General features: G+C 42.5%; 1 pseudogene; it reads left to right on the top strand.

Annotated features, from left to right (window-relative positions):
- Positions 1-808: 808 nt before the first annotated feature.
- Positions 809-10,326, top strand: part of LOC121330337 — a 19,056-nt pseudogene continuing 9,538 nt past the window's right edge.

The following is a 10,326-nucleotide window of genomic DNA, read 5'->3' as shown; positions in this document are numbered from 1 at the left end:
AATAGACCACCTGAAAGCACATTGCCTCGAAATAATAACAACACCAAATGACATTTTCAAACGTACATTTTTTTCACTGCAGCACACATTAGACACCTTAGCTTAGATACCAACAGGCACCACATTACCTGTAGTGTAAACACTGCCATAGTTAGTACAGTATAAATTATATAATGTGACCCTTTTCGTCCGTGAAACGCTGCCATACTCAACTCAGTCTTTGCAGTGTCACGTGAGAGGGGCAGGAAGCGCAACACAGGTTATGTTTATTAATTAGCATACAGCCGTAGCAAAACATGAGCAATAGGAATGATGATGTAAACACGTTATTATATTGCAACGTGAAATATGTGTCCTGGAGCGCATAGTGTGGGCTTGTGGCGATAAACTACTTTGCAGAAAGTAAAAAAGTTAGTAATAGTATGTATGTCATAGATTTCATATATAGACGATTTCGTGATCGGTCAGCAGAGTTCAGACGTTTTTATTCTAATAATACGATTCATGTATATTATGTGCATTAATTAAATGCTATTCATAATCACGCAAACCGTCTTTGTGTTGTCAAAGCAGTACAGTAACGGCACACGAAATACGTGTGGCTGATTGGTCATCGCATTGAATTTGTACTGAATAGGTTTTGCTATTCTGTATTAGATTCAAAGTGCAGTCTACTAATGAACATCAGTTTAACTACTTGCCTAAATATTATTTGGCCCTCCTGCTGCGCTATCGCTGCACGGAAAGTGGCCTAATGTTGTTTTGTGTTCATTCATTTGTTGTTGTGTTGCATTTTCACAAACCAGGGATGTTGCGATGGCTTCTTGGAGAGCGAGAATCACAGGGGCCTGTAGAGGTGAGTGAAGTACAGACACTGACAACAAGCCATTCTCTGCGCTTCCTAACATCAGCATAAACAAAGTGATGTTTAAAATCTATAATCCCTGTGAACATTCCCTTTAGGACTCAATGTCAAGGAGACCAAACATTGGTGACAGATGGTAACCGCGTTTGAGTTAAACGTTTGTAAATTGACCTACATGTTCACAGGATTATAATAAAAATTCTTCACCTAATATAACAATTTCAGGCTGAATAAAAAGTACTATTTATCTTGTGTTTCTGATTAGTCCATAGAAAACCCGTGTTGTTCATCGGAGAAGAGCAACCAAAGAACTCTTACACGGAACTCCGGGTGCTTAAAGGGCACTTTGACATGGTTCGGTTTCTGGTGCGGATTGTCTGGTGAGCAATCTTGTTGTTCTTGATTGATAAGAAAATGTATAGAGCATCACCTGTTTTTGGTACCGTGTACAGATTTGCTTTTAAAAATAAACATTTGGTGCTGTTTTGACAGTTATATACCTTGCTGTACCTTTCATTTCTGAATGGTATACAGTACCTGTGCTGTTTTATTTATCTGCACCAGCAAAGGACCACAATGGGAACCAATAAGTCAGGTTTTACGCCTCACCTCCCCCAGTAATCCTTTGTTATTGAGGGCTTTGCAGAAGGCTCTTCTTGTCTTTACAGTGTCTCAGATGAAAGCAGATTGCGGACATGTTTTTTTTATTGGTTTTGAAGACAGAAAATGTATCCTTTATCAGCCTCCACGACAGTTACTTTTATTTCTTTCCTGGAAATCTGTTTTTGAAGAAGCGCTGAGGGCCAGTGGTGTCAGAGGGCGCCAGGCACCGCTACCTTCCAGCACACACCTGTTTAAAGCTGGGCTGTGAAAAAGAACTGCCTAATGCTCTCTCATTGTTGACGCTTCCAAATAAAACAAGAGTTCAGAAGACAGTCTTAGGAAACGCTCTGCTCCACTGCCCACCAACCTTCATCCCTACATTCTGCAGGAAACAACACAGAGGTAGGAGTTTACTACTAGGATGGAAGTATGTCACCCATGAAAGATCAGGTTGATAAAACCGAACATCCACTTCTGAGTGGCTATGTATTTAACAGAGTTTTAAATTAAAACGGGAATCTGCACACCACAGGATTGTGTGGTGTATTTCTGTAAATCTGGTGGTTTCCTGGGGTAAACTTTTAAAAAATGAACTGGTAAATGCTTGTGCCTTGTGTTCCCACAGGTTTGCTTCAGTCGGCGATGATGGGATCGTGTTGCTGTGGAATGTTCAGGTTGTTATTTGAGGGAAAGCAAGCGTTCCGGGTTACTGAATCCATTTAAATTGCTGTACAATGTATATGACAAGACAAACAGCACAGTATTGTGTGGCAAAAAGCATACTCTCTTATTGTGTCACAAGACTACAAAACATTGCGCTTGCATTGCATGTATTTTACATGGTCCATGAGGCTTTCAGTCTGTGACACATTTAAAAAAGCATTGTAGTAATATTTGAATACAGTAGGAAATATTTAATATTTGCTTGTGTAAATAATACAGGCTTTGAATAAAGTTCTTTTTAGAGATGAATCCCCAGGAGCGTAATAAAAGCGGACTTGAAATATCTCCTGGTTTGGAAACTGTGATGTAGGAGTTCAGGCAATGTGCTAGTGAAACGGTTCATTTTAGTGGCCGTCACCTGTATGGAACTTTAGTGAGAGAATCATAGAATCCAGCTGTGTACCAATTGTAAAGACACTTCAGCCTGTTCAGTTGTTCTAAGTAATGGCTGATCTAAACACCACAGATGTTTAAATGATTAAAACAAGGAGACTTTGTGATAAACAGCATTTATCTGTGCATGAGTCTCTTAGTGGGTCTCTTTGTTTGGCTTTAAAATGAAGTAAAACCAGCATTGTCGCAGAAGCAGCATGATCTGGATGCCCTGCCATATGACCCCGCAGCTCATGAAGGTGAACGCTACAGAGTTGAGAAATGTGTTACTCGAGCTATTTATGGCCCATGATGTGTTCAAGGGAATGTTCTGCTGATACATAGCAGACCAATAGAGGGCACTGTTGTTGTTTGTTTCCACTGCAGACAGATTTCCCTTTCAGTGGACAGCAGTATGTCCGAAAGACTCTGATTTAAATCAGTATTTTTGGGTATAAATTCTGGAGTAATGCTTATATGATGATGTATTGTATTACCCAGACAAAAAGGTGGTGAATGGATCAGTCAGTGTAGTTCGTGAATGATGAAAAGCAATCTTTGAATGTTTGAAAATGCACCCTGCACACATTGCATGGGACTTTTGTTATCAAAATGTAACAGCTCCATGTTTTAATAGTGGGCTATCATCATTCACTCAAGCTACAGTAGATTCATCACTCACTGATATACTCTCCCTTTCTTATTACATAGAAAACCCAATCATGAAGAAAAAGCAAGTCAAAACTACTGAGGAAACACACACCAAAGAATTATATAATTCTTATTGTCATCACATTTAAATGTCCCAGCTCCAATACAATGGGAGTCAATGGAAATAAACTCCTGATGATTTCACTGTGTTTAATGTCTCACTCTGCTTAATACAAAAAAAATGTAACAGTCATACAATTGATTTCCACCACACTTGGAGTAAATAGCGGGGTTTCGAAAAATACAGCGTTCCACGTCTACACGTGTTGCTACAACTCTTTATATAATGTACCTGTAATTTTTCTTTTCATTATTAGCACCCTGACAGCTGTTTACACTGTTTCCATGATGTGGTGCGGAACTGAAAAGCCAGAGCACTTGTTGTTATGTTCCTGCAGTGATTTAGTGGACGGATCTCAAAGCCGGGTGCACTAGAACGGCCATTTTGAAAAGAGCTTTGAAACTTTAAAGTTATAAATCTAAAAAGTTGTCAGGATGTTAACAGTGAAAATAAATTACAGCTACGTTATTTAAACACTTGTAACAACACTTGGGGATGTGTAACACTATTTTCTTCACAATGCCTGCATCTACTGTCCTGCATTTTAACACATTCGCTATGCATCGTACTCGACAGCCTTGTGGTCACATGATCACCCAGCTTGACTTGTGGAAATCATGTGGTTCAGTTTCTTTTTGACCATTGCATAATAAAATGAAAAAGTCTCAGAAACTAAAGGATTTAAACATAGCCTTGAAGGCTGAAATAATTGCTTTATCTGAGAAAGAAACTCTTGCTTACAAATTTACCCATCAACAACCTGAAAGGTTGTGAAAAGCTGGGATTGAACCTGAAACCTCTTGGTAACAAGCCCCTTTCTTTAACCACTGGGCCACCAAGCCTCATAAGCATTTTTATTCTGCTTTTTAAATGAAAGAAAGAAAATAAGGTTCTGCAGAAATATGGATATAAGTGTGAAATTCATTGTGATTGTGGGACACTGCTACTTTATGTAATTTATTTGGGCCAGGGTGTATGAAGTTGACAGTGACTGTGGTTTCTGACAGGAGAGAGGCTTCATGAGCTGCGGGGTCACAGCCAGCAGATACCTGCCATCACCCAGTTTCAGAAGCACAGTGCCGAATCGAGCTGCCCCATGATCCTCTCTGCCTCCTCGGACAGGTCCGTTAGTGTATCCTCCTTCTTAATGAAAGCTGATACACTTTCGAGGTTTGGTTTACCGCTGCGGTGAAAACCACTCGCTGTGATCTGCACATGTCCATTGTGATCTCATAAAGTGCTTGAGTCATTTTCTGTTGGGGGAGGAGTTGCAAAGGAAATATCTTTGGAGGTAATAGAATTTGTCTCGTTTGTATTTTGATTTGATTTGAAAACTAAAATGTTAGCTGCAAAAACAGAAGAGAAAAGCATAGCTGCAGAAATATGTGCAACTCCACTTATTACTTTGTGCACAAAAAAATTAAAGACACACATGTATTTTGCTGTGTTTCCTAGTTCTGGTCAATAAGCCCAGTGTCAGTTTCACTTCGTGGTTTCATGCGTTCATTTTCTACTTGCAGTTCTTTGACTTGCTGATTTAGCTGTGGGATGCAGATAATGTTACAGTTCTTTGACTTGCTGGTTTAGCTGTGGGATGCAGATAAAGTTGCAGTTCTTTGACTTACTGGTTTAGCTGTGGGATGCAGATACTGGAAATCGTGTCCCAACTGTGACAGACTTGTGCTCGTCTGTGAAGATAAGTGTTCCTGACTAAGAAGTCTTATTATGAAAAGCCCATCAAGCTGTTTTTATTGGCAAAGCAGGGAGACCTGGTTAGAAAGTTGCACCTCAGGTTTCCTGATATTATGAGTGCTACATGATAAAATACTGAAGGACCTGGTCTCCTCCCACTGTGTGTACATGTGAAATAAAGACTGATAATATCTGTTGTTTTAATTCAAAATGTAACTAATATTTCAAACCTAAAAAACAGTAAAATAAATAGATACAAATTTGAAAATCAGAACTCCTTCTGGAACCCTCAATATCCTTGTGATGAGTCAAAGGGGTTTCGGTCTGCAGTTCAGCCTCCCAACAGTAGAAGGCATCAAACCAACTCGGGACTTCCCTTACCAAGGTCTTGTGACCATGACAAAAGTCATCTTTTTGAGGGGCGGCACCTTGGTGAGGGGCGGAAGTACGAGTATGTAAATTCCAGCCACTGGAGTCAAGTGAAATTAAGGATACCTGTCAGTTTGGGATTGGTGATCCACTGACTACCGGGGCGGGGTTTGCATACTAAAGGGAACATGCTACTGTATTTGGGGTTGGTCCTAAGGAATAGAGGCGGGGGACCCGGTGGCTGCAACCGGAAGAACACACACCCCAAGAACTGGTGCAGAAGATCGCTATAGAGCAGTTCGCCTCCATACTACCGCCAGGAAATCGGGAGTGGGTTAAAAGGAATCAACCTACCACTCTCGAGAACTTATGAGGATGCGAATGAAGGCGCCGCCTCTGACCCCACTCCTGCGCCTAAACTAACCAGGACCAACCCATCAGTGAAGCCCAGAGGAGGTAACCAGACCTTCAGACCATGGAGGTCGAGGTTAGCCCCATCTTGGGCGAGAGAAAAACCCCCTAACCTGTCAGTCACCGACTCACTCCACAAGAAAACCCCGTTGGTGCCTTCTACCCCAGTTTGTTACCGATGCAATGAGCCCGGACATATAGCCAGGGATTGTCCGATGATGGAGGTAGACCTGGCAAGAAGATCCTGGTCGGCAGTAACAGGTAAGAACACTGGGGAATGTTGGGAGGGCCCTTATCAATTAAGTGTACAGGTCGGGGATAAGAGTACTAATGCATTTGCAGACTCGGGGTGTGCACAAACATTGATTCGACAAGCTCTTTTGGAGGGGGTAACCTGGGAGCCACAGGGTAAAGTGGCTATCTCATGTATCCATGGAGAGACTCGGGTTTATCCCACCACTAAAGTTAGACTTACTGTTGATGGTTACTCAGCTTACGTTAAAGTGGCTGTAGCGCAATGTTTACCATACCCTGTTCTCCTGGGAAGAGACTGGCCGTTTTTTTATCGTATTTTAGGTCGGGAAATGGTCTTAGTTTCTACCAGGGGACAATCTAAGCAACGGGAGAAAACAATTGGCGAGATTTTCCCGTTACAATCCGACCTGTTTAACCCTAAAATCCGCCCGAGAAAAACAAAGAGAGAGCACAGGGTGGAAAAATATGAGGGAACTCTGAGACGACAAGGGGAGGGGTCTGACTCAAAGGTAAACCAATCTTGTAAACGGCAGGGTAAAGGAGTAGGTGTTCAGTGTGACCGGGGCTGCGAGGTTACTGATGTGGAAGGTCACATAATAAAAGACACTCCTCTCAGCGTACCTAATCATTGGGACCGAGATATTGACCTGGGCTATGAACAACAAAATGATCCCACATTACAGTATGCTTGGAAACAGGTTAGATATGTTGAGGGGAAGGATATGCAGGAAGGACAACCAGTGGTATTTCCGCATTTTTCTGTATCTGGGCACTTATTATATAGAATAACCCGGGCTCCCGGGACGGGACAGCTCGTAAAACAGTTATTGGTTCCTAGGCCTTTTCAGTCAGAAGTCATGAGATTGGCGCATGACATTCCATTTTCAGGTCATTTGGGAACTGAAAAGACTCAGGAACGAATTCTGGCCCGGTTTTTTTGGCCAGGGGTTTATGGTCTTGTGCGGAAGTATGTATCTGAGTGTCCGGAATGTCAATTAGCTGCCCCTAAGTTAGTTCGCCCCGCACCTCTGGTCTCACTGCCAATTATTGGAGTACCGTTTGAGAGGATTGGTGTAGATTTAGTAGGCCCTCTGGAGGGAGCAGAGTCAGGATATCGGTATATTTTGGTAGTAGTGGACTACACAACACGATATCCAGAAGCTGTTCCCTTACGCTCTATGAGTGCAGAAGTAGTAGCAAATGAATTGGTTAAAATATTTTCTAGGGTGGGAATCCCGAAAGAAATTCTCACTGATTAGGGCACTAATTTTATGTCTGGCTGTATTCAGCAATTATACAAATTATTGAAAATCCGTTCACTTCGAACCTCAGTTTTTCATCCTCAAACGGATGGGCTTGTTGAACGATTTAATCAGACTTTAAAAAGTATGTTGCACGGCTTTGTAGATCAGGAGAAACGTAATTGGGCTAAACTGCTTCCCTACTTGCTCTTTGCAGTTCGTGAGGTACCACAATCCTCAACGGGGTTCTCTCCGTTTGAGCTCTTGTACGGTCGGCAGCCGCGGGGTATCTTGGATCTCATAAGAGAAGGCTGGGAAGAACAGTCAAAAGACTCTAAAAATATAGTGAAATATGTATTACAGCTACGCGATCGCTTAGAATTAGTCGGTCGATTGGCACATGACAATCTCAAAGTGGCACAGCAGAAGCAGCAGCAAAGCTACAATAAAAATGCAAGAATTAGGAACTTTCAACCTGGACACAAAGTGTTGTTGTTGCTTCCCTTATCAGAATCTAAGTTGTCTGCTAAATGGCAGGGTCCCTTTGAGGTCATTCGAGCAATTGGAAAAGTTAATTATGAGATCCGACAGCCTGGGCGTCGGAAGGAAAATCAAATTTATCATGTTAATCTCCTCAAACCGTGGAAAGAACGGGAGGTCCATTTTATATCTCCCGAACAGGAGGGAGAGGACTATGGACCCTCAATTGAGCCAGTGTCAGCAGCTGGGGCTCCGATGGGGGAACAATTAACTCCTGATCAACGCAAAGAGGTAAGCAATTTAATCAAAATGTTTGGTGATGTGTTTTCTAATGTGCCCGGAAGAACGCATTTGATTGAACATGCTGTTATCACTCCGCCAGGTCTGAGAGTTAGACAGAGACCGTATCGCATTCCAGAGAGTCGGAGAGATTCTGTCCGGAGGGAGGTGGAGTGTTTGTTGAAACTTGGGATAATTGAACCTTCCCGAAGTGAGTGGTGTAGCCCAATTGTACCAATAGACAAACCAGATGGGTCACTACGGTTATGTATAGACTTTAGGAGGGTGAATGCTATCTCTAAGTTTGATGCATATCCCATGCCTCGGGTAGATGAACTCTTAGACAGGCTGGGGCGAGCTCGGTTTATTTAAACTTTGGATCTGACGAAAGGATACTGGCAAATTCCATTAGCAAAAGCCTCTCGTGAGAAAACGGCATTCTCAACCCCAGATGGTCTTTTTCAATTTTGTACTATGCCGTTCGGACTTCATGGAGCTCCCGCAACTTTCCAGAGACTGATGGACAGGGTATTACAACCTCATTGAGAGTATGCAGCTGCATATATCGATGATGTAGTCATATACAGTTCTTCCTGGAAAGAACATTTGAGTAGATTAAAAGCCGTCCTACAGTCTCTGAGGAAGGCGGGGCTCACAGCGAACATGGCAAAGTGCGCCATTGGAAAAGAAGAAACAAAATATTTAGGTTTCATAATGGGTAAGGGTAGAGTGAAACCGTTGGTTTCAAAAGTCCAGGCTTTGTTGGATTCACCGGTACCTACCACAAAAACCCAGGTGAGATCACTGTTAGGGTTGGCTGGTTATTACCGCCGCTTTATTCCACACTTTTCCACTATAGCCGCCCCTCTCACTGATCTCACTAAAAAGAACGCTCCAAATAAAATTAAGTGGAGTGCAGAGTGTCAGACAGCCTTTGAATCTATTAAAACTAACTTGAGTCAGGCCCCAGCATTAATAAGCCCGGATTTCAGCCGAGAGTTCATCCTTCAGACAGATGCATCGCAGACTGGTCTGGGGGCGGTTCTGTCCCAGGAAAAAAATGGTATAGAACACCCGATATTATATATTAGTCGGAAGTTACTGCCGAGAGAACAAAGGTACTCTGTGGTAGAGAAAGAATGCCTGGCAGTAAAATGGGCGGTGGAGTCCTTAAAATACTATCTTCTGGGACGACCCTTTGTACTCATCACAGATCACGCCCCTTTAAAGTGGTTAGACACAATGAAGGATTCAAACGCTAGGATTACGCGGTGGTACCTGGCGCTCCAACCCTTCACCTTTCAAATAAGGCATCGTGCAGGTAAGTTACATCAAAACGCTGATTTTTTTTCCCGGGAGGGAGGGGAAAAGGAGGGGTTAGAGTTTTCCGAGTGTTCCTTCGGCTCCACTCTGAGGGGTGGGATATGTGATGAGTCAAAGGGGTTTCGGTCTGCAATTCAGCCTCCCAACAGTAGAAGGCATCAAACCAACTCGGGACTTCCCTTACCAAGGTCTTGTGACCATGACAAAAGTCATCTTTTTGAGGGGCGGCACCTTGGTGAGGGGCGGAAGTACGAGTATGTAAATTCCAGCCACTGGAGTCAAGTGAAATTAAGGATACCTGTCAGTTTGGGATTGGTGATCCACTGACTACCGGGGCGGGGTTTGCATACTAAAGGGAACGTGCTACTGTGTTCGGGGTTGGTCCTAAGGAATAGAGGCGGGGGAAAAAAGGCTGGGGGGAAGTACGTGGGAGTTTAGACTGTGTCACGAATGGAGGCCTTACTAACTTGGCTCTTTTCTGTTTTTATTCCTTTTTGTTTTATTTTTGGATTTAAGCAGAGCGCGAAGAGGACTAAGAGGCTTCCGTTCCTTTATTTTTGATTACTCCAGCACTCCCTCCCTCACATACTTCTTTATTATTTTTCTTTTTTTTTCCGTGTAATATTAAATAAAATTTTAATTTTTACTCGTAAATCACTGTCTGGAAAATCCATTTTTATTCACACGCCTCACAATCCTTTTAAAGCAGAGCCTTGTTAGTATTGGTGGGTAAAAAAAACATCTTGACATCAGAGTCATAGACCATTCTGTATGTCCTTGACCTTTGCTGAGGACATATTGTTGACAAATGGGGTTGTGTTGAGCTTGTTGATGGAATTAAAAGAACTAGCAGTGCTGTCGCTTCATAAAAACATGCTCTGTCTTAAGATCATCTCAAACACCTATGTTGACCTATCTGCACGCGCACACACACACACGCA

Source organism: Polyodon spathula, chromosome 1 (genome assembly GCF_017654505.1).
Source record: "Polyodon spathula isolate WHYD16114869_AA chromosome 1, ASM1765450v1, whole genome shotgun sequence".
Lineage (NCBI taxonomy): Eukaryota > Metazoa > Chordata > Actinopteri > Acipenseriformes > Polyodontidae > Polyodon > Polyodon spathula.
The sequence above is the reverse complement of the archived record's forward strand: the minus strand, read 5'-3'. Positions and strand labels throughout refer to the sequence as shown.